The following is a 27,320-nucleotide window of genomic DNA, read 5'->3' on the forward strand; positions in this document are numbered from 1 at the left end:
TCAATGGGTTGCATATGGGGAAGCATACTGGGCTTGGACATTTCTGGCATATCAGTAGATATGCTGTGATGTTGATTAAAGTACTAGAGGTTTGGTTTTACTTTTCTGAGATTTGGAATAAGTATAATAGAGCTGCACAACAAGACACAATATAATATCGTATGGAACAGTTAAATAACAGCTGTCAGTTGTACAGTTATCACAGAGAGTAAAAATGGGTATTGTGGAATTTGAGAGGTAAGAGGCAGGTGAATACAAAAGAAGAATATAACAACCTATCTAACATGGCAGTCTTGTGGATAGAAACTTGGGTCCTGTGTTGTAAAATCTTGCTGGAACTCCAGTACCCTATTATGGTTAAGTTGTACATTGAGATATAATGATATAAAAGTACAGAACAAAAAAACTACTTGGAACCTGTGGGACATCTTTTGTTTCACTTACCAAGGTTTTTATTATTTAGAAACTCCTTGAAATGCATTTCAGGGAAGAAGCTAGGATGATGGAAAGATCAAGGCACAAAAGGAGTCCACTCTGTACTAGATGAAAATAGAGTAACCTGAGATACTAGATGAATTTTACTGTTTTTTTTTTTTGTTATTATAAGTATTAATGGGTTTTTCTATGGCACTGTAAGCATCTATACCTGCTTATATCATACTTTGATTTTTTTTTTCTTTTGGTCCAGGGATTGAACTCAGAGACTCTCAACCACTGAGCCACATTCCCAACCCTTTTTTTATATTTCATTTAGAGATAGGGTCTCACTGAGTTGCACAGGACCTTGCTAAGTTGCTGAAGTTGGCTTTGAACTCGTGATCCTTCTGCCTCAGCCATTACGGGCTTGTGCCTCTGCGCCTGGCCATACTTTGATTTTATCTATCCTCCCTACCTCCCTCTCTTGCCCTCTCCTCTCCTCTCTTCCCCCCTGCCCCGTTCATTTCTTTTTCTTTATCCTAATACTTTGTCTTAATAATCCACTGTCTATGTTCTGTTTAGGGTTTTTGTTTGCTTGTTCGTCTTGTTTTTGTTTTTTAGTTTCCACATAAGACAGAAACATACTGTGATTTTTAATATTTGCTTTCCTTTTATGTTTTTATTGGTGTATTATAATTACGCATGATGGTGGAATCCATTCTGACATATTTGTACATGCACATAGCATAATTTGTTCAATTTCTTCCCCAGTATCTTCCTTTCCTTTCCCTCCACTCCTCCCTCTTTCTCAATTCCCTTTCTCTTCTCTACTGTTCTTTCTTCTATTTTTATTCCTTTTTTCTCTCTAGCTTGCATACATGAGAGAAAACAAGGGATTCTTTATTTTTTGAATCTGGTTTATTTCACTCAGAACAGTGTTCTCTAGTCCTATGCATTACTAACAAATGCCACAGTTTCATTCTTCCTCACCACTGAGCAGAACTCCTTGGTGTATATATACACCACATTTTCTATTTTCATCTGTTGACAGTCATCTAGCTTCCTTATTTAATTCTCAGAGCATCTCTGGAAATTATCCTACTTCCTATATTGTGGAAATATAATTGAGACTTAAAATTGTCACAAGGTGTACAGCTATTAAGAATAGGAACAAAGATTAAAAATCAGGTTAGCTCGACTTTGGGAGCCTAGAACATATTTAAGACTATAATTGCATGCTAACAACAAATGGAAAAGCCTGTTATTCTCATGATAGTAATGCACCAAAAAACTATTCACCATAACAATGAACTCCACTATCCTAAAATGACAGAGTAAATTCTTATGCTAATGTGTGCATTTAGTAATATCAAAGTGAATCCGTAACTTGTAGGGTAGAGATGGATTTCAAGGAAGTGAATTTGTTCCTCTGAGAGATGAGCAAATTAGTATTGTGTATAAACTGTAGTGTACTTTCTTTGAAGCACACCTGCCTACACTACTCCTTGGTCACTTTATTGTTCTTGGTGGTAATATTTGATCTATAAGCTGCATATTTTGAGCCTTAAAATTTCAAGCATTAGATTTAATGAGATGAAACTATATTACAAAATCCAATAATGTAATATTAAAAATAATTCTCACTAATTTCATTACTGGAATTATATGTTTTGAAATAAATTCAGACTATTTCAGATTCACAACATTTGTGGGAAAAGTTTGCTTTCTAAAAAGTATATGTAATTGTAAATGTTTACTACAATAAATTTTAAATCTAAACTTTCAAATTTGTTACATTTATATTTACCCTTTTTAAAAATACACAGTTGTATCACAAAATGACAAATCTTAGTGGAGAGCTACCTTAGTCTGTTTACAAACTTGGAAGATTTTACTTGTAATAATTTTAAAGAAGAATAAATAGACCTGTACAGAATCCACACAACCTCTCTATCTTCCTGTTTGAATTGCAAAACTTTTGATCCACTTTCTCAATTTCAGCCTGTTTTGATGAAGTAAAAACTTAAATTATGAAAGTTTGCATATTCATTTCCAAAATAAAACCAAAACAAAAATAAAAGTTTTCATGCATTTGAAGAGGAAAAGGACAAATAAAACTTTAAAATGAAGCTTCCTTTCTTCTGTTAAGAATAAGGAAAATGATCTCTCTCCCCACCTATTGTGAAGAGCATTTTCCTTAGAAAACTTGTAATTACTAGTACTTTTTCTTCTCTAGAATATCTACAAATTTGCTTGAAGACTAGATTGTGCTTTAGTCAGGTGGATGAAGTAGGAATGTCTTTTTCAAGATTCTTTGAAATGTAAACATCAAGAGAGATAAACACCCAGTCCCCTCCCTGCCCAGGATGAACCTATAGCTTACACTCCAGTCCAAGTACCCAGTTTTAATATCTAAGTTTCTCTGAGAGAGGAGGAGCCTAACTTTGGTGAGGAATTTCATCTGAGGTGGAAAACTGTTTCCTGTCATAAATATATGAGAAGTTAGATTTTTCCCCTGCACACAATCAATTAGCTAACACAGATTGCCACCCCAATTACCAGTTGAATATATGATAATCTTATACGCGACAAATAGTGCTATTAAATCCTTTTTACATAAGGACTAGTTATTTCTTACCTTGACAACCATATGTGTGATGAGCAATATCTTGTACGTTGGATACATAAATTAGATTGTTTTCTATTATTCCAAGGTTTTAAGGTATTAGTCCGTGATGTGAATAACATTCATGTGCAGTGCTTATTCAGTAATAAAACTGTTTTCTTTCTTCATACATTCATAGAGAGGTTTTCTGAGTTATTCAAACAGGTTTTCTGAGTTGAGAGAAGACTTTATTTTAAATTTCATACCCCAAACAAAAGATAATTGTGTGTGTGTGTGTGTGTGTGTGTGTGTGTGTATACACACACATGCATGCATGCTTGTTTTCAAAAAATGTCAAGGACATAAATGAGGATGCATCTCCATTACATTATTAATAACTCCTCATCTGTTCAGTTAACTGTTACATAAATCCAGAACACATTGCCCATGAGTAGTTATTTGACAGCATGCTTATCTTTAAGGGAATGCACTGATTAAAATTTTTAGTATTTTTTTCAAGAAGGATAGTATAGAGCCAGATTTTATAAATATTGCCCATCACATCTTTCATGCACATTTAAATGTAACCTAATAGATAGCTATCTATTTGAAAAGAAATCTGCTATTAAATGATATGATCGAAACACTACTAGAACAGAGATAATGGAAACTATTTAGCAGTTATTCTTTCTATAGAAAAGGGACTACATGAGATATATATGGGTGGAATTTAAAAATATAAAGAAAAGATTGCCCCAAATAATTGTCAAAGCTAAGGTGGGACACAGTAGAAAAGCTCCTTATATTGTCATCTAAAGTTAAGTATATTTTAGAATGCATCCTAGGTTTAGAAATAGTATAGAAACTAAAAAAGCACAAATCCTAAAGGAAGAGTTCAAAATATAGCCAGTAATGTGTTAAAATCTCTTTAAACATCTAATGTAGGCATTTCAAAAAGATGAGAAAATCCCAACCACAAATTGTGTATTAATCTAACTTCTCTTTTAAAAGAGGAGGTAGAGCAGTTATCTCATTTCTACTTATATTTGCAAACTTTTTATACTAACTTGCCACAAGTCCTCCCGCTGGAAGTAATGGGAACAGTGCCTCAACCCCAGGGAACTCTGGGCTCCCTGGGCAGCCTCGGTCCAACAGCCTTCCCCACTCACTGGTCTCCAATGCGGGCAGCAAAAGCACTGTCATGGATGAGGCCATTGCCTCTAGGGTCATCAAATTCCCAATTCTCTTTCTGCACAACGGGAAGGAAAGGCACCATGACAAAGACCACAAGAGAAATCATAGCATGGGACATATTTCTAGCAAAAACAGTGACAAACTGAATCTAGTTATTAAAACCAAAACAGACCCAACTAAAACTTTGGTAACGCCCCTGTGTCCTTGCTCACGGGAAGGCCTGGTAAAGTGGTAAGTTTTAATCCTTAATTCTGCACCAGATCTATAACTTGAATAGGTAGTGATTTTTTTTTTTCTTGTGGGAGGGGCGGGGTGTACAGTGAATGTGAACAACACTTCTTAATTCTTAATGAAAATCTACATTGTGTACAACCATAGAAATGAAAAGTTATACCCCATTTATGTACAATGCTTTAAAATGCCATCTGTAAAAAGAAAGAAAATCTAAATGCACCAGATTCATAATTGTGGATACTGCATGTCATGTAATTCTGAATCATATGATAATTCACCTTAGCACATTTAAAAAAATATATAATCAAACTAATTGCCAGCTGAGTCAGTCATCCTTCTGGGTTTATATAGAGACCCAAGATTATCGCTCCTGTATCAGACTATTTCAATTTTAGGAAAATCATGACAGTGAGTGGGTGGGTGGGTGGGGGGAGGCAATAACTCTAAAATGCTAAAATTGATGCTTTAACTGGAATATTTTCTGCTTACCTACTCAGCTAGACTATTGCACACCTGATCAGAGTGTGTGTTCAGTGAAGGTGGCCATTTATTGTCATTTATATCCAATTTTATTATCTTAATCATAAAATATTTAGGAATCTATGATATTTAACTTGAGGAACAAAGCATTCAGCAGGATTGATTGATATTATTTTTACATTGTTCTGGCAATCCGTGGAAAAAGAAGAGCCTTAATTTTTAGAATCCATTTTAGTAATTTTGTGACAATTAAAATTGTTTAATAAACATCTTTTATAAAAAAAACTCATTAGAGATTTCATAATGATTTAAAAACATCATTTCCCAATACCTCTATATCTCAGTTCTGCTGGTATTTGCTCAAACCATCAGGTGTTTTCCATGTGTAACTTTTTCTCCTCAAAAGGAAGTTTTCCTTTCAAATATTTAATCCTTAGTTTTGTTGTAAAGTTTTTTAAAAAGTAATTTTTAAAAAAAATTAAAATGGAATTATTGTGTTGTTTGGTGACAGAATGTTACCTTTTGAGGAATGATACATGGCTCAAATGTAGTGATTAAAAGTGAACAAAAGTAATGTCAGCTTACACTATCTGCAAACACAGAATGATCCTCTTTTCCTGAATCTCTCAGTTTGACTTCCCTAAAGTTAAAAATCAAATGCTGCTATAAGACCAAAGATAGAAGAAAAAAATACCTTAGGTATATTATCCACTACTTGAATTAATCTTGGTAATATTTTTGTGTATGAGTTAAAGTCATCAGGTTATCATAGGTTACATATATTTCATTTTTAATTCATATTATGAAGAAAACTATTATGTCCTCAGTAAAACCTCACGTATATGCCCCACTTATGTGAACTTCATTTTATTTAACGACCACTGTCAGGCATTATGGAGCATTTGCTTCTGACATATTGTGCCATATCATCAATTCCAGTGCATGTGTATATGTTAGCATAGCAATATCAGCAGTATTCTGGTTATTCTATTATTAAATTAACTTCAGGATGCAAAGAGATTAAGCCATGTGAATACTGTATCTAAATTAGTTCTCTACTATATTTATTTCATTTTGAAGTGTTGCTCATCAAAATCTTTGCATGTATTCATTGTCTTTGGTGATTATGGTAGTTAAAAACTTAAAGTTATGGGTGTTAAAAAATGTAAGTTGTTAATTAAGACATTAAGTTATTGGTAATAAATGTACAATGTATGGTGATATACTTTGAATATAACATATAATTATGTGGATTTGTACATATAAATTCTGAAAAACAAGTGCATTGATAATTTACTAAGAACTAGTATCTATTAAAATATTTTTACTTAAAAAAATTGACATCTCAAATATAAGAAGTTGAGTTACATATGAGGAGTATGTGTCATAGACATCAAGCAATTTCAAAATGAAAATTGTGAATCAAGAAGCCAATGAATTTCACTTTTATGTATATCTGTAAAGCACTAATTTTTAAGCAAAGGCTATAAATAAATAGAAGAAAGACCAATAGAGTAGAGAAAAGGGCATGGGTTAGAAAGAAGGGGCAAGAAAGAGAAAATACTGGGGACTGAATTGGAGCAAATTATATTACAAGCTTGTTCATGTCAAAATGAACTCTGATATTATGTATAATTGTAATGTGTGATTAAAAAAAAGGGAAACAAACACATTTGGAATTATTGCATACTGGAATATGGGATAATGCCAAAATCAATGCCTTGGGAAATCTATCTTATGGGTTCTTTGAATTTCTGTAATATTTAATTTGAATTTTAAGAATAAGCAATAAGACAGTGTGATTTGACAGACCACATAAGAGGTTATGACATCATTCCAATTGCTACTTTGATGTCTGTTCTGCAAGGTGATCTGACATTTACAAATTATTTCACATGCCATGCTGAAATTTACATTTCTGGAGAATCATCACTCTTCAAAGAGAAAAAGCATTATTGGTCTGGAAAAGCCAACACACATTATGTTGTTGTACCCTCAATGATTTGCACCTTGCCAGACCTAATAGAGCAATCATTCTAACCTTACTTGATACCTGAGATAAAACAAGTGCCTTGTTAAACTGTGTTATATCATAATGATAGAGTCTAATTCAAAAATAGATATGTTCTATCAAAAATATCTTATACAGAAGAATAATACGTTATGAATCTAATCTTTAGCTTATTTCTTGGCAGGAAAATTTAAAATAAGCAGTTACAATTTTTTTATTTTTGAATATATGTTTCTATATTTCAATTTAATACAATGAGCATGCATTACTTTCAGAATGAGAGCAAAGGAAAACGTGGAATTCACTTAATATTGTATTATTCTACCTAGTACTTAATATGTTAAAGAGCATGAGTATATAATTTGGAAGAAATTTACAAGTCTATAGGACTGTAAATTTGTGGCAAGATCTTGCATACGTGTCTATTTTAGATTTTAACCATTTGGAAGCTCTATCTCATAATTGTGGAGACTGGTTCAGTTTTAAGGTCATTCCAAGGATTCAGTGTTATTACAGGAAAAGTTTGGCCTAGACAGGTTGTACAATGAAAATGAAATTCATGCCCTAGAGGTAAACATTGAGGGAAAATAATGAAACAAAAAATTTAAAAATTAAATTAAGAAAATAGACTTGTCTCTAGGAGGGTTAGACACATTATGTCCTTGCCCCAAGAAAGCTATAGGATAAAGACTGTTTGCTGAAGGACAAATGTAGAAAGGAAACATAGCAAAAAAAAAAAAATATGATTTTTCTAAAGGAACATAAAGTATCCAGAGACCTAACAATACTCAACTGACCACAGGGGGTCGTTCAGTCTGAGACAGATTCCTACAGCTAGAGAAGCAGAACTAAAGTCAGTCAAAGGCCAGAGATCCAATCAGAGAAATGTCAGTTTGAAAAATAGTGAGAAAAAGTAGCATGTGAGACCCGAATTTCAGAAATTCCTTGGCATTTTCCTGGATACAAACTTAATGACTTTTGTACAGTCGCCATTTTCTTTTTAGACAGATTCGGGAAATAACCAGCAGATGGTGAGGGAGCAGTGGGGATAACAGGAGGGCATCCTGGGTAATAAGAAGAGATAGCATCCAAAACTGTGGAGGATGATACTTTGTTCATTTTATCAAATGATGAGAACATACTGGGAAGATAAGACAGTCCCACTTCAGAGGTTTTGTTTTTTAAAGAATTACGAGAAACAAAAAAACTGCAGAATAAACATGGGAAAGTGATTGATGGGAGGAATGTACTAAGCAAAGCAGTCAACTTTGGAAAACTAGGATCAGTAGAGAAAAGCTTTAAGAGCACCAGGTGGTGTTTAACAAAAGACGAATTTGTTTTCCAAATGATGTAAGTCAGCACCGAGAAAGAAGATACAAATTTCAATAACAGAAGGCAAAAACAGGAAAGGAGTTACGGCTACCAGAATTTATCATAATTAATTGGAAATGTACGATGGAGAAAGAGGAGAATGAGGAAAGCTTGAGGCTGACCTCAAGGAAAAGTTTTTCTAATGGAACTCCATAAATTGGTCAAATCCATTGGGTTGAAAGTTTGAACCCTGGGAGGTACACAATCACCTAACATGCTCCATAACTCAAAATAAATTCCCACTTTAATTAGTTTGTTTCCAATCCATGAAGGGATTTGGGGATCCTCAAATGAGCACATGCTTAATGATAATAACAGATTAAACACAAAATAAAGGGTCACATTATTATTGGTCCTTCAAATAAGCATGTTTGTAGTTAAATTCCATGCAGATGTACTCCAGTCCTCATTAATGTAGAAATTAAAGTAAGAAAGTTTTTTGTTGTTTTTATTTTAGGGGACATGGCGAAGGCTGGAGATGTAGCAAGCATGCATGAGACCCCAGTTCAATCCCTAGCAACACTAACAACAACAACAACAACAAAAATTGCTTTTCTATTTTATTATTTTTTTCAAAATTCAGCATTAGCTTTGCAATTATCAGTAAGGATCTAGACCATACATATTTTCTTTCAACATAAAACATTGACTATATGCTATTCAGTTTCTTGTTATCAATGTCAAATTTTATTTTTTTACTGCTCAGGTACTCTCAAAAGTCTTTTAATACAGTTGATACCTGGATAGTAGAACATAAAGTATAGGTATGCTCTTGATGGCTCAGTACTTTTTTAAGAGGCATCCTGGAATTTTTAGCTTACTGGATATGATATACCTGAACTACACCACTTGATCCCACCATCAATACAGAACTGCCTCTGCAGAATAGAGTGTTGACTTTTCTGCTCAGTCTTCACTCAAAAATGCTACTAAATGTTTTTAAAAAGAGAAAAAAATGTCTCATTGTCAAGAATATACTATTTTTGATACTGACTATACCTCATGCAAAAGCCTCTGTGGTAGACAGCTTCAATAGGCTCATCAATAAAAGGTTTTATTTCTGGCTAGTAGGTAAGGAGTTCCTTCAAGTTCTAGTCCACTTCTTTGCCTATCTGCTCAGACTCCTGTGTTCTTGGTCTTGCATTTCTCTCTCCCCTCCCTTCCTCTCCTACCTCTTCCACTCCCCACTCTTCTTCAATTTAACACAGGCTCCTCAAACTTATTTTGTAACCAGGGATATATACTAACTATAATAAACTAATGAAATATCCCTTCATTCAAACTGACATAGTCAGATTAATTTTATTGGTTTATTTTTCATCTTTAATTTTGAAAATTTTATAAAATGTATATAATATTTTAAAGAGAATTTCAAGTACATTACTCTCCAAAGTCCGTCATCATATTAGCTCATTAAACATAACTTGTAATCTACTTTGAAAATCTGCTTTGAAAGTAATTTTGAACTTGCCTCATTCGTGAACTTTATGAATGATTTCGGTCAGAAAAATGAAGAAAGACTTGCACTTACCTTAGAAGTTTTTCATTTTCTTGTAATGAAACTGCTTCACATTTTCTTGTAATGAAAGTTGGTGGAATGAGACGGACATCATTACCCTACATACATGTATGATTATATGAATGGTGTGAATCTACATTGTGTACAACCATAGAAATGAAGAGTTGTACCCCATTTGTGTACAATAAATCAAAAGCAGTCTGTAAAAATTTTAAAAAAAGTTTTAAAAAATAATTTTTTTTAAAATTCTCAATATAGCAATAAGTTTTAAGGATTCAAGTTGTATGTATTCCAATGTGCATGTGTAGTAGTTCTATAATAAGAGATGAAAATAAAAGAACTTCTAACTGATTTGATACTGTATTAAGGTAATAAACATATGAAAACTTATCTGAAAAAAGTAAAAGAATTAATTTATATAAAAATCAAGCAGGCCAAAAGTGTTTTAAAATAAGCAAATAGTAACAGGTTTTCTTTTTTCTTTTTCATACTGATTAATATGTCTTGTTAGTTATTTTTTGTCCTTTTTATTTCATTGTTGGGCAGATATAATCAATTATACACATGAGGATCTACTGTGATTTTTTAAATCTTTATTATATTCTTGTTTCCAAATTATTTTCTTTCTCTCAAAATATTTTTTTCTTATTTTTAAAGGTAGTAATATGTGGGTTTAGTTCACAGAAAAATTTTCCCATTTTTGTAACATTTTATATAAATTTAAAAATGTATACCAGGCATAGTGACCCATACCTGTAATCTGAGATGCTCTTGATGCAAAAGCAGGAGGATCGCAAATTCAAGGCCAACCTGAGCAAAAGAGAAAACCTTGTCTCAAATTTCAAATTTCAAAATGGTTGGTATGCCAACTCAGCGGTAGAGCACTTGTCTAGTATGAGCAAAACCCTGGACTGAATCCCAGTACCACATATTCACACACACAAAGGCTCTCTGCATTTTTCCTTTTTTTTTTTTTTGGTTTAATTTGTGTGTATCAGTATCTGTCTTTTGTATTTAAGAGTTTTCTTCAGTTTCTCAGGATTTGGGGCATCTTGTTCAGATGTCAGAGTAAGACTCTAACATGTTTGAATCTCTGTGTATCTGTCTGGTGAGGAAGAGGACCTGGTTAATGAATGACCCTCTCAATGGAAAACTGAGAGGAATCCTGGACATTTCACAGAAGACCCTTAGGTTAATAGTTGGAGACTTTCTTTACTAGAGCAGGATAATGTCCCCCAAAGAGAAGCTGCGCAATTCTTTTGCTAGTTTGTAAATCTGTCTACCAAGAATTGGGAGACAAGCATGGGAATCAGGATAAGCTACATAATTTAACAGGGGCTTTTGTTGAACCATTATTAGGAATTTCAAGACGGCAAGAGCAGAGCACTAAACCCAGTGGGATCCTGCTGCGTATGAGCCCTGAGTGACTACTAACAGGATTCACCTGGGAAGCCAGATCTTCGGGCAACAAGTCCTGGGGACAGACTTCTCTTCCTGTTCAGTATGCAGTCTTTCACATAACCCTGCAGACCAGCGGTCCTTTGGTACCATCTCTTTACAGATAACTTTTCTGTCCCTACTGGCAAAGGCCCAGGACAAAATATCCTTTGAAGGTAGTGGGGAAATAATTCTGAGGCCTCATGCTTCTTATCAATCCTTTCCATAAAGTTTCCTGCATTTAGTCTCAAGTAAATTTCTTTAATTTACCATGTTTAATCCAAAATTGAATATCTTTTAAAAACAAACTCACTTTTTAAAAAATATTTAGTAAAGTCTCCTTTAAAAAACTCTTAATATTTCAATTACTTAGAGACTTCAATATGCAGTCAGTTTGCATCTATCAATTATAGATTTTTTAAAAAGTTTTTGATTTGACAAAAGAGAAAACAAAAGGTTAACTGAATTGCTTGAGGTCTCCCACTAACAGTTACCAGAGTTAGGATTAAAACATCTTCCAAATGGTGCCAGAGTTGGTGCCTATTGCAATACATTGACTTAGCCCCTGATGAGTGAGTCATCAGTTTGTCTACCTCATTGTAAAATTTAAACACACATATAACATTGAGAATATTATAGATAATACAGCCATTTAGTCAACAGTATTAGATGTATATTAACCATGTAATTGAAATGTATTGCAATAGGCACCAACTCTGGCACCATTTGGAAGATGTTTTAATCCTAACTCTGAGAGTCACAAAATCAAATCTATCATTACTTCAAAACATGGAATATATGGGAGTTTTATTAGTTTTCTACTTATTATTTATTATTATGTGTCAATATCATAGAATAGCAAGGAAATTACTCTAAATCTTACAACCTATAAAGTTAATCACAATATGTATGTCTATAAAAATATAACCAGTCAGTGGGGAAGGAGAAACACAGTAGAATCTCCCTCATAGAAAATTTTACAATTTTTAACAAGCTTAGAATATCTAACAACGTCATATACATAAAAACAATTACTGTTCACATTTCTATTATATATACAATAAATTTAAGATTTCAATTTGATACAAATTCCAAGATGAAAAATTCCTTTCAAAATACAGCCATTTTTATATTGTCATAATGATAACTATCAGAAATATTCCACTTATATTTTCATATGAATCAATTTTCCCTTAAATTCTCAGAAACACTGATGCTTAAATTGACTTATGTGCTTTATGATAGTTTAGAAAATTTAATTCATCATTGATGAAGTTTTTTGTTTTGTTTTCTTTTTCATTAAAAGTAAAGGTGAAAAAATTCCCACTTGTTATTTGGCTTGATTTCTATTTTTAATACTTACATGTCCTTCTTTATGAATTTCCTTTTAAAAATTTTATTCATGTTTTCTTTCTTCTAGTATATTCAACTTTAATTTTCAGTTATATGTCTTAAAAATTGCTTTCTATGTTGTAATTTGCTTTTCAATTTTTCCCACTAATAGCAAGTTTAGGCTAATTACATAATTTTTTCAGATTCCGAAATATTATGAAATGCATCTTAAAGTTCACTCATTACCTTTTATAATTAAATTAAAACAAAATCTAGAAATTAAATGTGTGAATACAATAGGTCCTAAAATATTGTAGCAAATAGTTTTCAAAATTATATTGCTTTCTACAAAATATTTATGCTGTTTCACAGAAATGCTTTTAAGAGTTTGAGTAATAGATCTCATTCTGTCACATACAAAATATTAAATGGTGAGAAAACACTGGAATTTAATCATGATATTTTAAGTTAAAAATAAATGACTTTAAGTACATTTTAATGGGTAATTCTATAGTCTAAGAATAGTTTTCATAAATAGTAAAAAAAAGAAGTTATAATTTACTTTTTAAAAGTCTACATTTTGATTCTCTCAGAGTGGTTAAATGGTTCACTCTTTAAAATTACAATTCTTGTTTTTCATAATTGGGAAAATACCATGTGTCTTTCATTGCAAACTCATTGATTATAATCAGTAAAGTATTACTGCATGGAAATCATACAGTGTCCCCCAAAGTGTGTCCAAGAGGACACTAACACCACGGGGTTTCCTAAGAACACAGGTTCTTCTTTGAATAAGTTTGGAAAGTACCATCTAATGTTTATTTTTAAAATAAATTCCATAGACTAAGAATTATTGGATGAAACAAACAAATAAAACCATACTACCCCTTTTAACTTGTTAGCTTTTATTGCATGTTATTTAATATAATTAGGGTTAACATTAAATAAAATCCAGGACCAACTGGATAGTATAGAACAGTATATATGAGATAGAATGCATATCTATCTCACAATATTAATATCTTGCTCTTCATGTGGTATTTTTATTCTTAGTAATTTTAGTTTGAATATACAAATATATTTTTTTCAAATCATGTCTTTTTCCTAAACAAAATTGCTAATGACAGTATGATATCAAGTTTAGTATCTGCCACTCTAAAATATGCAACTTTGGTATGTTGATTATTTTGAGATGAACGCACTAGAAAAACAGCAAATGCACAGAAAGTCTTTACCTGAACTCTCCCTATCTGCAAAGGAAACTATTCTCCAAAATTAGCTCCAGGATCATGAATCCTCCCCCTGGAATTTCATCATCCAAGGAAGATCAACTCTCCTCATAAGACAAGAAACCAGAAGTTAGAACTATACCCAGACAAATCTTGTCACCACCCACTGTTATATCTCCCATCTGTTTTTCAAAGACCCATTAACTCCTCCTAGTAACCATTTACTCTGTCCTTCTCCCTGTGAAGATAGTATATAAACTCCAACACTCACCACACTTTTGGTATCCACTATTTTTCCTGTGGTGTGCCTGTGCACATTGCAAATGTATCTACCCTTTACTATGAATGTGCCTGTTAGTTTAAATTTTGAACCTTGGAGAAGAAAGGAAAAGTGTTTCTGGATCCCATAGTTCTTCATATAGGAATATTTCATAGTTTAATTATTCTTTTATTGAATCCTTAGAATAATTAAATTGTTCCATAATAAATATCAAAGAATTAAACATATTGCTTTTTAATATTATTTATTAATTTCTTAGTGTCAGTTCCTAGAAATCTAATGTTTTAATAGATAACAGTGCCATAATCATTTTAACATCTGTTACTAGATTATATTCAAAAGTTTGCTCAAATTTTACTTCAGTCTGTCTGCAAAAGCAATTGTGGTAGGTATCAAAATTACTAAAGAAAAAACACATGTATTTATATATCCTAAATTTAACAAGTGATTCTGAGTTTTGCATAAATCCTCACTGAATGAAAGTTCCTTCTCGATCTAAATGCAAAATTGTGAACTTCAGATTATAGTAGTGTTTCTCAACATCAGCACTCTTAACATGTTGTGCCATATGCTTCTTACTATGTGTTCTCTACTGATCAGTGTTTGGTGTTTGGTAGCATCCTTGGCCTATGTTCACTGTACTATGGAAACATCTGTCTTCCCTACAGTTGTAACAACCAAAATATCTCCATGTGTTGCCAGATGTTCCCTGGGTGCACAATTGTCCCTTCTGACATTGTCCAGAGCAGTGAGTAAGAGAGGAATCAAGTTTGGTTCCAACAAGTGGATTTTATTCATGCAATAAACACTCAACCTAACATTCCTAATAATAGCAAGTCACAAATTCATTGAAGATTCACTCCCTTATTCACCTAGAGTTCAATCCCCATGGACTTACTCAATGCAACATCTCTTAACCAAGAAGTTGTTAATCAATAAGACTGAGGGGATTCTTCTCAGCCATAGCCACTTTCAGCTCCTTGGATGTCTTCGGGTGTCCTCAGGTGTCCAGTGAGTCAGAGGCTGGATGGCAGTCATTGTCACGGGAGTGGTGGTTAGTCATCTGGCCTTGATGACAACGGTCGATCAGCATTCAGCCATAGTGTGGACAGCAGCCGGGACAGTCAAGAGACAGAGTAACGTGTAGTCCTCTGGTCACAGTGCTACTGACAGTTTGCTCCAAAAGTCCAAGGGTTTAAGTAGTGATTTTCAGCTCTGGTCTTCACTGATAAAGACCAGAACACGACTATACTAGGAGCCTCCACTCAAATCATAGATAAAGGTTCATATCAATATTGTTCAGTAGTATCATCCTGCCACACAGCAAGTTTGTCACCAGGTGCCTTTTATAGTTTTAGTTTACAAGTGCAGGCAAATACCAAATATAGTTTATTACTACTACATAACACACAACTATAGCAATTCCTATTATTTCCTTGTCTTATTTCAGACATGCACTATATTATAGAAGAAAGAGCATACAGACACACTGCATTCAGGTATTTGCCAAAGGATGAGTGGAAGGGTTTGTAAGCTTCTCTTTGCTTTGACATATATCTGAGAAAAACAACTTAGAGGAGGAAAGATTTATTTTGGCTCATTGATCATAGATTCCCTATGGTTGGCTGGCCCCATTGCTTTGGTCCTCAGGTGAGCCAGAACATCGTAACAGAAGCGTATGGGGGAGAAGAGCTATTCAATTCATGGCATCCAGGAAGAAGAAGAGGTGGGCAGTGAAGAGAAAAGGACCAAGAACAAGAAATACCTTCCCATGCCACAACCTTAGTGACTTACATTCTTCAACCATGCCCCATTGTGTACAGTTTCCACCACCTGTCATTCATTCAACCATCAATGAATTGATTCACTGAGGTCCAAGACTTCATGATACATTCACTTCCCAGAAACCTCATGTCTGAGCAGTTCTGCATTTGAGATCATGCCTTCAACACATGAGATTTTGGGAATATTTCATATCTAAAGCATGGGTGAAGAGGGGATTTGATAAAGGAATTTGATATAGTCAAAGTATATATATCATAAACACCATGTATACACAAATATATATATATTATTTATATACACATGAATATTATATTATGGTGTTTTCATCATTCCCTAATGGATTTGATATTTGGCTCTCATGATAACCACTGTTTCTTCAAAGAGTATTTTTTCTGGGTATAAAATTTATCCTTTAATTATTGATAAAATATATTGAAGTTCTAATGACCTGAGAAAGTCATTTTATATTTACATAGATTTATAATTATATTATAAAATAACTGTACATAAGAAAATGAAATAAAATAATTAAAAATTTAAACTTAAAATGACTGATGGTAGCTCACTGGGTTCTTGGAGGAAGTGTTATCAAAATAACACTGAGAATTTGTGAATGCTGTTTTCAACTAAATGAAATTCAGTGAGAATTTGCATGGTGAAAAAGGATCCTGACTGATTTCCAGAGAACTAAACATGCCTTTAGGAAATTCCTTTTAATTTAGTGAACATGGGGTGAAGAAATTTTCAAAATACACCTACTGCCTAAATTATAATTACCAATTGCATTTAAGAATTTTTATACAATAATTCAGTGGACTTTGTGCAATTTTATTTCTGCTTGCTTGATTTTGTTTCATTTTTAAATAAACTTCTAACAAATTATGATTCCCTATGCTGATTTCATAAAGTCAACAATCTTCCCAAAAACTTGTGGGTAAAGTTCATTGAGTAACTTTTTCACTGGATTATGATTACTTGGTTAAAATTTATGCATCAGTAAGTATATTTATGATACTCACAGTATGCTCCAAAATTAATGCCTTTTCCACATTTTATTTACAGAGTGAAAGACTTCTTTCTACAAAGAAGCTTAACTTTTTCCCTCTCTGCTCTTTGATTTTCAATAGAAACAACTTTAGAGATAACCTAAACTACTTTCCTAATTTATGAATGGATTAAAATTTCATTAAATGAGTATCAAGTACATTAATATTCAGATGAAAGTAATGGAATGTCTCAACTTTGAAAATATGTGCACAGAGTCAAGTATTTAATGCTTAAACTATCTTTCAACCATGGACAATATACTTTCCTTGAAACTGTAGACTCTGAAGAACGTGCATCTACTGGACAAGCTTTCACAATGTAATAACTGAAAAATCATTTTGATAAATAATAGTTAAGAAAATAATTTTAATATCATATCCTCATGTGATAAAGTGAGCATAACAATATTTACTGTTTAATTTTTAATATATAAAAAAGTTTATTATTTAGAAATAAGGAATAAAATATTAGTTTCAAATAGTTTTCATATTGCACCTTTGAATAGTGGTTTTATGTGACTATCCCAGGTAAACAATTATCAAAAATTCTTATTGGGGTAGTTTATATATTATATATTATATATTGGGGCAGATCATATCTTTTCCCCCAAATCCACAATTAATAACACAATGTTCCTGAATAGTACTGCACTATGAATAGTAAACCAAAAATCTTACCTGAATTAAATACTTTTCATTTTATTTCATATTTTCTCATACTTTTATAATGACTCATGAATATTTTTTACCTTTATAATATGAAAAATATAAACTGAAGAGTATCATCAACCATTTGATTTGTAGAATATAAATACTTCACTCTTTCAGAGACTAATGGATGCTGATTTTCCTCTGCAAGTATTGATGAGGAAAAGTAGTGTCTTCCTCTTAGATATTCTCATTTCAGCATAAAGCATATATATAATATATATAAAATCCATGGAAGTCAGCCTTTTTTGAGCTCATCTTATTGTGTTTCAGTAATAAATAGAATTATTCATCTTGAAGTATTTTTTTTTTGAAGTATGAACACCCAGATAGGATTTCTTGGCATTTCCTTTCCAGTACATTAAGAAATCTTTTTCCAAGTGCAGAATGAAACCTAGTGTTTTTGAAGTCAAGCCTTGCATCACTAGGCTATTTCAGAAAAAAAAACTCAGCTGGTGTTTGTCCAGTGGGATGATCTGGCATAGCACTGTGTTAAAAAGGAAACATGACATGCTATCTTAAACACTGACAGACAAAAAAGACAACTTTTGTTATTGGTTTATCTTTTATACATATACAACTCAAAGGGAAGTTTCCTCCTCAAGTGTAAAAACTTTAGTTTCATCATGTCTTTGATAGTGCTTTCTTTCTCATCTCATCAAAAAGAATTCTTCTTAACATAATGCATTTGTGTTTGGAGTTAAAATATTCACCATCTTCAGATGCTTACTTACCTTTAAAAATATCGACTTATTCCAGGCTCCTATAAAGGAATTTTTGTTAATGTACCTAGAAGAATTGGTTATAGTAACAAAATATTGATATAATATTTTAATTATAAAAGTGTCTCCTTTTGAAATCTTTCTAAATTATTTCTGTGGTAATATATTCACAATACTTATAAAAGTATAGGGAATGTTACAAATGCTCTTTTTAAATTATATTGATAGTGGAATAAACGCTGCCTAGATTACTGTGAAATAAAAAATAAATTAAGAAGGGTGAATATATATTGAATTTCTGTTTGGTAATATTCCCTTCATATATATTATCATATTTAATATTTATAATATTGCTTTTGAAAAGTATTATTTATTTTTATGGGTGAGGCAATTAGGAGTTCAGAGAAGTTAACAAATATGCACAATAAGCAGAGGTACTGAGTGAAGTCTAGAATTCAAATCAAAGATATTCAGATTTGAAATTTAATGTGTCTTCCAGTTAGTGCTGAAGGATGATGGATGAATGAATAGAGAGGATGAAACTGAAACTTAAAGATAAACAATCAATAGGTAGATGCAAATAGTGTAAGATATTAGATGGTAAAAGTTAAATGTGAGAAAAAAGTATTGTCATATGATAAAAGAAATTTTTAAGAAAAAGGATGCATTCTTGAGAGATATAAGGAAAATAGATCTGTTCTAATTATTGTTAGAGTAAGTTATATAGCAGGTTAGATGGCGATAGAAGGTAGTTGGTAAAAGTACTAAGGTTCATAGGGGACTTTGGCCAAGCCAGTTATCTCTGGAGGCTGCTACATGTTTGGACCTATAAAACAACTATAAAGTATATGAGAAGTTCTCAGTGGTCATGACAAACCAACCTTATTGAGGAACTGTAGGTTCCTTAACTACAGCATAATGGAATTCATCTCTACACTAACTTCTAAAGTGCATAAATCCACTTACTCTAAACAAAATGTCAAGTTAACAGTATCTGTGAGTTTATTTTTCATGTTCCAACAGGAAAGGGATCCCATGTTCACAAAAGAATACTTTGAATCATCATTTTTTTTCTACTGAAGGAAGTGATCTGAAGGTATATACAGGGTATATGGAAACAAGGGACCACACAATAGGTCAAAACTAGCGGTAGCAAACTTTTATCATCCCTAGACCTGAAAAGTCAAGGAAAAGGAAAGTTTAACAAAAAATTCATGAAGAAAAAGTTGTCTTTAGAGGACCAGTGACTTTCCTTAAGAGATACAACCAACTCGAGGATGTGGGGAAAGAGGTACAGTCATACATTGTTGGTGGAACTGCAAATTGGTACAACCACTCTGGAAGGCAGTATGAAGATTCCCCAGAAAATTTGAAATGGCGCCATAATTTGACCCAGTTATCCTATTCCTCAACATATACCTAAAGGTCTTAAAATCAGCATAGTATAGTGACATGGCTACATCAATATTAATAGTAGCTCAACTCACAATAGCTAAGCTATAGGAACCAACCTAGGTGCTCTTTGACAGATGACGAGAAAGAAAATGTGGTACATATATGCTGTGGAATATTACTCAGTCATAAAGAAGAATGAAATTATAGCCTTTGGTAAATGGATGGAATTGAGACTATCATGCTAAGTGAAATAAGCCAATCTCTAAAACCAAAGGCAGAATGTTCTTTCTTCTACATGGAGGTTAACTCACAATGGGCAGGAGTGGAGGGAGGAGTGGTGGTTCACCTAATTAAACAGGAGGGAATGGGGGTAAGGAAAGAGAGGGAGTAGGAATGGGAAAGACAGTAGAAGACTCAGACACAACTTTCCTTAGCTCATCTATGAACACGTGACCAGTGTAACTCCACATCATGTACAATCACAAAAATGGAAAGTTAAACATGTATGTATGATATGCCAAAATATATTCCTCTGTCATGTATAACTAAAAAGAACAAAACAATAACAACAAAAAGATAGATACAGCTAACTAAAGGTTCCTAAGGGAGGAATGGTCATGGAATAAATACCCTACTTTTACTTCTTCTCTCCAATCTCCATGAGTGTTCAGCCTTAGTGGAAACCAATTAGAAGAGAAAAGAAAGGAATAGAGATGGGCACAGTAATACATGCCTATAATTCCATTGACTTGAGAGACTGAGGCAGGAGGATTCTAAGTTCAAGGCCAGCCTCAGCAATTTAGCGAGACCCTCTCTCAAAATATAAAAAGGGAAAAATGTGTAGCTTAGTGGTTTGGTGGTAGAGTGCTCTGAGATTCAATCCTCAGTACTGCAAATATTAAAAAAAAGAATAAAATCTATATAAGTAAATAGCATGGTGAAGGTACACAAGATCACAAGACACTGGGGAAGAAATGGAAGGTATTTAATATAGTAACTGTGTTAGAAGAAGCAATGTCTGCTGCATATGCTTTCAAGATCTCTCAGTTTATATCTCTGCATTTCTTGGACAATCCTTTCATATCTTCATATCTCTCCAAAATATGCCTTATGTTCTGTCCTCATTGTCAGCTAACTTTACTGAGAAAACACGAGCCATCAGAAAAGAGCTTCCCAAACTCCCAATGCCACATATGTCCCTCTGTGCTGTCTGCTTTCCTTCTTGTCACCATGGATGAACTATTCATGAGAGTACCTAAAACCAAATGATTCACTTATATATTAGATTTCAAGTATACATCTAGTCAAGCATATAAAATCATTTTCTCTTTTCCTCTTCATAAATACACCACTTTGCATAGAATCATTTTCATCCACACACAAAGATAAAGTTATTTTTTTCATTGAGGAAAATCCTCCACTAATTGTTGGGAGACCATTCTCTCAAACTGAGGTGCTGACTATTCCTTGTTCCAGATTATCTTTATAAGGATATGTGTACAGGAATCAACCTTGGATGATAAAGATGCTATCTCCTGCCAGAGAAAAAGCATAACTTCCTTACTTCCCATTATAAATAACTTAGGTTCTTTGAACTTACATTTATTATTCTGTAACTCAGCTATCTGCATGTGGGAGTTGGGGCTCAGGAAATAGACATAAAATTGCTGAAACTCTGTCTATTACTATTGCTTTGAGTAGTAAACTATCTTTCAACTCTGACCCAGTAGTACTGGGTCTTCTATCAACTTTAAAGACAAACGCTGCAGCAAGATTAAGTCTTTGAGTCAGGAGCGTAAAATGAAGACTCTTTACTTTTATTGACATGATTCCCACTTCTCTGCTACACTATTCCCTTTAGCAAAACTCCTTGAAAATGTAGCTTATTAAGTTGCACTTCTCCCTACTCTGATTGTCTCACGACACTGCAACAGCTTCTGGTAAAGTATGACTTTTGAAATGCTTAATTAAATAGTCAGTTCTTGGATCTCAACTCTCAAGATCTGTAGCTAATATTTGATACTTTTGATCACCTTTTCCTCTAGTTTGAAGCTCTTTCTTCACTTAGTATCCAGAAAAAATACCATATGGGTTGGTTCCTCCTACAAAGTTTATCCTCAGTATCCCTTGCAGAGTTTTCTAGTCTAAGCAGACTCCAGCCTTTAAAATTTAAGGGATTGGCTATAGACACTTCTTTTTGCTTTCTACACACATTTTTTAATATCTCTTTTTGTATCATGACTTTACTTATCTGCAAACACTGACACTAACATGTTTTTATGTATAGCCCAGTTCTTTCTGCTTAACTTCACACTCACATCCAAGCACTTGCCATATTCACTTGGAAGTAAAATTGGTACATCAAACTTATCATGTCTAAAACTGAACTACTTGTTTCCCCTATCTCTTTCAAAACCTTTAATTCTGCTTAATGTCAATCATGTCCTTTATATTGAGTTAAGTAAATTTTTCTTTAACTTCTCTCTTTTTCTCATGCCACAAATTTAACCCACAAAATTTCCTCTGCCTCTCCTTCTGTATATAATTGAGATCATTTCCCATCTATCACTTCTACTACCACACCTGATATAAGCGACTGTAATTTCCTATCTGGATCACTGCCTCTTAACAGACTCCTAACAGAACCCAATACCTCCTCTCTTCCTCCTAAAATTTATTGTCATCACAGTAGCTAAAATAACCCTGCTAGCTTATGAAATGAAGAACTATTACTTTTGTGCTCAAAACCCTCTGTTGGCTTCCCAACTCACGCAGAGCATAAAGCATAGTCATTACAGTTCCTTAGACAACACTTTATTCTCTTCTTTTATTCCTTTCCTCTCTCAGTCCACATTCACCTCCTTGACATCCCTCAAAATTTCTAGGCATATTCCATCTTCAAGACCTTTAAACTTCCTCCAGATATTCACAATGATTACTCCCCCATTGTTTTTCAGAGCTGGACTCAAATGTCACCTTCTTTAAAGTTGCCATTCCCTGACTCATGGCACATTCTACATACCATTTTTCCCCTTTTCTTAGCCTTATATCATTTCATAAAATGTATTTCTTTACTTAAATATTAGCAATATGATTACAGAATCCCTGAGGAAATTATTGTCTTTTAAAATATCATTCTGTAAGCTTAACATTTAAAGTAGTACCTGATGAAAAATTTTCACGTTTTAAAAATTGTGAAAATCATGTCTGTATTCTTAATACACATATCTAAATGATTTCTTCTCTAAGTAGTTTTCTCCTTTCTCATCAAAACAAGCATACAGGTATACACTAAAGAGGAGAGGGAATATAAACGAACGTACCTTTGAGAATATAAGGGGAAAGAAATTTGAAGTTTGAGAATTGTTATTATGTGTTTTTTGTTGTGGTTCAAAAGGTATGTTGAAGTTCTAACCTCCTCCATGAAGGTGACTTTATTTGGGAATAATCTTTGCAGATATAATCATTTTAAGATAAGTTCATCAAGGTTGGCCCTTATTCAATATCAGTGCAATCCAAAATGACTGGTGTCTTTATAAGAAAAGAAGAGGCCAGAAGAAAACACCTTGTAAAGATATAGGCAGAGCAGAATGCTATATCCATAAGCCAAGGAAGTCAAGCACTGTCAGCTGTCACCATTAGTTAAGACAGGAATGAAACAGAGTGTGAACATTCAGAAAGGAATAAAAATGTCAGCATGGTGATTTCATACTTGTAGAATCCAAAACTAAGAAAGAATAAAATCTTGTTGTTTAAGTCACAGATTTTTGTGGTGTCTTGTCCATGGTAGTCTTAGAAAACTAATATATGGGCTATGTCCAAAAAATGCTGGGAAGCTTACTATGTGCCATATCCAGGTCAGACATTACTAGATCAAAATGGTTGGTGCCTAACATAGAAACTGAACCCTGAACCCAAGCCACTAAGTCTCAGCAGTGACAACCTGGTTTTCTGGTAAAGCATGACAGGCCAGCAGCAGGTCTACTACATCTTATGCTTCACTTTTATGCTTATGTCCTTAAGGCTAACATGATGAGTTTCTTGGTGTGTAACTCAGGGACAAGTCATTAGTTGATGGGCCTTCTAAAGTTTGACTTTATATATGACTATAGGGCAATGATAACTGCTATGTATAGAGAGTGTTTGGAAAGATCTTAGTTACGATATAGATTAATTTTCACATTTGAGAACTGAATGCTTGGATTTGTATTGTAAATGTAAGCATTTTAATATATGCTGTAGCATGCACATTTGATCTCGTCATCAAGACATACACTTGCTGAAGATGCAAAGTCATCCTGATTATTGGAAATAAATATAACTCTTTGATTTTTCTCTCAGTTATCTGAATATTATGAGCAAACTTGCTTTATCTCTATTACTTGAATTTTAGTGCTGTTGAAGCAATGTTGTATTTAGAAATCCAATCTGCAGATCTAAGACCTCATTAGGTTATTTATTACAGTGTAATCTTGAACAACCTGGAATTTTTGGAGATTCAGTTACTTCCTCAGAGTAATGTGAATAATATTACCTAACTTGTTAGAAATTTCTAGACCAACAATGTAACAATCATTTCAATCTTAACAAAGATTGTGTCCTTCTGGTATAAGCAGGCGAGTCCCCAATCCAATGAATCTTCAAGGAAACTTAATTACCTCTTTTAAGTCATTCTGGAGAAAGATTTTTTATTTTTTCCACAGTTTGCATAATTTAGTAAATATATCAAATCAATTATTACTTTTGTCTGCTTTTTTTTAGTTAAGCACCTCTAGTTGAAATATTGACCATTATTTTATATGAAATTACATCTACATCATTCATTTTTGTTTTGTTTAAAGAGTTCCATGGTGTCTTATCCAAAAACTTTGAAAGTAATATTGTGGCTGAAAGCAAATATATTAAATTAATTTGTGTAGAATGACTGCCAATTCAGTGAAATTTGACCATAAGCAATAAAATCTTTTAACTTCTTTAAAATCATTTTTCTTTCTCCCCCCCCCCATAATAGAATTGATTAGGTCACCTTTGAAACACAAGACGACACAGAAACAAAAATTTAAAAATTATTATTGTCCTGGGCAATTTTGAGGAGAAAACATGCATTGATTTAGGAAAAGCTCATCTGGCCCATAGCTGTATCAAAGTGGTCAGAATTTTCTACGGTCTGAGGTCAAACGCCACAGAAGCAAGCCTTGAGATGGGGACTCTGCAGGTGACACATTAAGAGAATCTGGTAAGATAATAGGGAAAGTTTTCAAAGATGGGGAAGAATCTAGAACAGACTGAAACAACAGGGTGAGTCTGGCTTCAGTGTGCTTTCAGCAGGAGAATTTTACCCTTTATGGTTGTCTTACACTGTCTCAGGAGTGCTGGCTTTCATTTACTCAGGAAGAGAAACAACCAGGCATGTCTAACTCTCTACATTTATGTAAGACATAGACACTTCAAGGCAGGGTGGTGGGGAGAAGGAAGGTACTCCACAATGAACCACAGATGGGCATTATTGGAAGCAAATTGTAAACTCCAAAGTTAGAAAAGGGGCACACAGAGACAGAAAAGGGGATCCAAGCACCTCTGAATGCAAAACTGTCACTCTCTCTTCTTAATATCTGAGAGAAAGGTGTAGATTTCTAGGTTTTGTAGCAGTTTCAGATCCATTGCAATATGTGAGCACATTTCTATAAAGCTGACTTCAGACATTTATGTATATACAACACAACCACAAAGAGAAAATAAACTACAGTTTATTTACAGTCTGCTCAACTGTCAAGTGATCTTTTAAAATCAGAATGAGAAGTGACTATAATTCAATCTCAAATTCTTTCATTAAGCAATCATTAAGAAGTACAAAACAGCAGGAGTTTAGCATTCTAAATTACCCCTTTGATAAAAAGTATACTTCTCATTACGGGAAAGCATACTATTACATGAATGAAGAAAAAGTTTCAACTAAATATTTTTAAACAGAAGTGTAACACAATGGGAAGATTATTAATTTTCATTATGTCAGTAGGTAGCTCTCAGCACCTGCAGATATGTCAATGAGTTCTTTCTATCCTTTGTATTCTTATCTGGAAAATGGGAAGAAGGATCATGTATCTAATTCACAAAGTTGTTCTTAATATGTGTCTTCATGTAAAAACGATCCATTATTTAAAAAAAATAAGCCTCTAAAGAAGAATCATTATTATAAATAGGTTTAACAGAAATAATCTACATTAGAATAATGATCTTATGTGCCTGATAAATTTCAATGATAGAAAAAGATGTTAATAAACTATCAGGAAAGAATTTTAAGTATATGCATGGATCGAACCTTTGATTTCTAAATCACTTTGTACCCAAATATGAATAAGTCATTCCAATTAAGATTAAACAATTATCTTTCTTACAATAATTATGCTTATATTATTAAACTCTGATTATCTACAAGGTATAAACCTAGAAATTTCCCAGATAGAAATCTATTTTCTACCTGAGGAAAAGAAAAGAAAAAGAAATTGATGTCTATATTTATAATACCTCTCTATTTAATAGGCCTAATATTTACCTTTACAAAAATCAATATTCTAATAATTGGAAACATTTGCTAACACTAAATATATAGTAGACAGTGACAATCTTTAGAGGTGCTTATGAAGAATTGCATTTATATCTCTGAAAGATTCATCTTTTACTTTCTTTTTTCAAGGAGCAATACAGGAGTAAGTCCACAGATAGCTATACCCATAACCACAAGTTAAGCACTTCATCTTCTACAATATATTATTTGAAGTACTACATTTTTCAATTTCTTTCAGGATAAACTGATAAAATTTCTATATTGGCCTTAAATTCAGCAATTTCACTCAGTTGAATAATTTTATCTTCACTCTGCAGTTCCTTGGATACCTCAGGGTATTTTCTGGTTTTTATCTTTGTTGCCAGAAGTATTTATGTATTAAACTAGGACCAGAGATACTTTAACCAACTTGATCTTTATTATACTGGTGCACAGGTTACTACTTAGACAGAGATTAACAAGCCAGTGGAAGTGCTCTCTGGGGACAGAGAGTCTACTGTGTTGAGAGGGTCAAATGCATTATCCATTTCAAATCCTAGAGGCTAGAAAACAACTCTAACATGCTCCACATCCCTCTGCAACTGCTGCTATAATGTATTCCACTGGTCGAACGTGCTGTGCTTTCCATCATTATTCTATGCAATAATAAAAATTATAAAGTTAAGCCTTAAGCAGGATTCAATAATTTGCATTTGTCTATTGTCTGATTTTTTTAAAAAGCCCTTGAATATTCTCATAGTTTTGTCTACTTTTTTTTTCCTTTTGAGAGGAAGAAAGCATTAGTTTCAATGTGCTTAACTAAATGTTTTGCTAGAAAAAAATCAACGTTCTTAAATTATTAAAAGTCAGTAATTAGACAAGCAATGCTTTGCAATAAATTGGTAGTATAAGTTTATCATAATCAGTGCAGTTTTATTTGTCCAAATGTTAGTATACATAGGACTGAAAAATAATATTTACTTATTGTTATTTATTAACTGTAAGTGCAGT

The sequence above is a fragment of the Sciurus carolinensis genome, chromosome 5 (assembly GCF_902686445.1).
Source record: "Sciurus carolinensis chromosome 5, mSciCar1.2, whole genome shotgun sequence".
NCBI classification, from domain to species: domain Eukaryota; kingdom Metazoa; phylum Chordata; class Mammalia; order Rodentia; family Sciuridae; genus Sciurus; species Sciurus carolinensis.